Here is a 2,228-nt window from a genome sequence, read left to right as displayed (position 1 = left end):
AATAATAATAATAGTAACCTACCTGTGATTGTCAGAATGGAGCCTCAGGTGGCTCAGAATCTGCTGGAGAGAGCGAGACAGGAGAGACTTCAGCAGGCCGGACGAGCTTCATCAGGACTGAACAGAGTCGGCGACCAGGACGCTCTGAGGTGATCAAACATTCACACACAGACAGCATCCAGCTGCTAAATATTTATATTTTAACTCTGTCTTCTTACCTGTTTCTTTTTTACCTGTGTCTTGTTACCCGTATCTTATTATCTGTAACTTGTTAACTCTGTCGTGTTACCTGTGTTTTCTTACCTGTTTCTTCTTACCTGTATCTTGTTACCTGTATCTTGTTACCTGTATCTTCTCGTCCTCAGACGTCTGGTTGCCAGGGTGCTGTCCAGCATCGGCCCTAACAACGCCCAGATAATCTCCGGTCGCCGAGCGAGGAGGGACGTGTCTGACACCGCAGGTGAACCCGTTAGCTCCGCCCACAGGAGAAACCGCCGCTCCCTCGATGACATGGCTCCCCCGTCACCTAGCGTTGACCCCCCACTGCTCAGGGTGAAGAGGCTGGAGGAGGAGGAAGAGGAGGAGGAGCTCCGCCCCCCTGCTGCCGGGCTGCAGAGGATGAAACGCATCGATACCATGGCAACCGCCGCCATGGAAGAACTGAATCATGGGGGTCGTAGGCGTCGGAGGAGAGCCGTCCTAAACTACGACCCCCAAATGCTGATTGATCAGATTGTGGAGTACATGAGGGAGTAAGAGGAGAGGAGAGGAGAGGAGAGGAAAGGGGAGAAGGAGGAGAGGAGGCGAGGAGGAGAGGAAAGGAGAGGAAAACAGGAGAGGAGATTAGAGGAGAGAAGAGGAAAGGGGAGGAGGAGAGAAGGATGAGAGGAGGAGGGGAGGAGGAAAACAGGAGAGGAGATTAGAGGAGAGGAGAGGAGAGGAGGGGAGAAGGAGGAGAGGAGGCGAGGAGGAGAGGAAAGGAGAGGAAAACAGGAGAGGAGATTAGAGGAGAGGAGGGGAGAAGGAGGACAGGAGGCGAGGAGGAGGAGAGAAGGAGAGGAGCAGAGGAAAGGAGAGAAAAACAGGAGCACAGAGAGGAGGGGAGAAGGAGAACAGGAGGCGAGGAGGAGGAGAGGAAAGGAGTGGAAAACAGGAGAGGACATTAGAGGAGAGAAGAGGAAAGGGGAGGAGGAGAGAAGGATGAGAGGAGGAGGGGAGAAGAAGAGGATACAGATGGAGGAGGAGAGGAGGAGAAGGTGTATTTTGTCATTGTCTTTTAGGATTTTTATTTCCTGTGTTTCTTTGTTTGTGCTGCTTCTTGGTGAAAAAGTATCTGATCAGTTGTTTGTTGCTAAAATCAGAAGAAATGATGGAGGAGTGAAGTGGGCGGAGCTTTAGTTCACAAAATCCTTTTCAATTACTTTATGTTTCCTGAAAAGTTTCCTGGAAAAACAGCACAACTAACTAATAACCCAAACTCTGTCTCTATTTGACCTGTAATTGGGACCAAATTATATCGTTCTTGCAGGAAACATTCTCAGTTTGGTCAGTGGAGTGGCTTTAAACACTACAATACCCACAATCCTCCGCAGTCGTTTGCAAAGTCCAAAAATAATCACTTCAAATTCCTGAATTTATCGATCAGTTCTTCACAGATCAACCTTTAACTTTACCCAGCATCAGCTGCCCAGCAACAGAGTCAGAAGCTCTCTGATTGGTTGTTTCTGACAGCAATGGTTTCTGGGACTTGTAGTTGACCCTGCCCACTCTGCTCCTCTATGGAAAGGTCATATTTTTAAAAACCTTCACACTGACTCCATGTTCCCTCCTTCAGTGTGAAGCTGGACAGGTTGTGGATGGACAGTGAAGGTTACCGTGGCTACGGCTCGTCAGCGCTGTGATTGGTTCGTTTCCTGTCGTGTTCATGTACTTCAGCTTGTGTGCAGCAGCTCTGTCAGTGTGATCACTCGTGTGTCAGCGGTGAAACTAAAGAGTTTTATTTATCTCACACTCTGAATTAAAGTCAGTATCCACCTCAAACGTCTGTTTTCTTCTGTCTCATAAAATATTTCACACATTTTAAATCTTTCCCTGATGAACATTTTCCAAAGGATGTGAACTTTACAGGATGTTAATGTAAAGGGTTGAATATCGCACCTCATGATCATCATCATGTGATGTGACTCAAGCAGGAACCTCCAGGTCTGAAAAGTGAAGCTCCTTAAAGC

This window comes from Micropterus dolomieu, linkage group LG08 (assembly GCF_021292245.1).
Source record: "Micropterus dolomieu isolate WLL.071019.BEF.003 ecotype Adirondacks linkage group LG08, ASM2129224v1, whole genome shotgun sequence".
NCBI lineage: Eukaryota > Metazoa > Chordata > Actinopteri > Centrarchiformes > Centrarchidae > Micropterus > Micropterus dolomieu.
Note: the sequence above shows the minus strand (reverse complement) of the source record.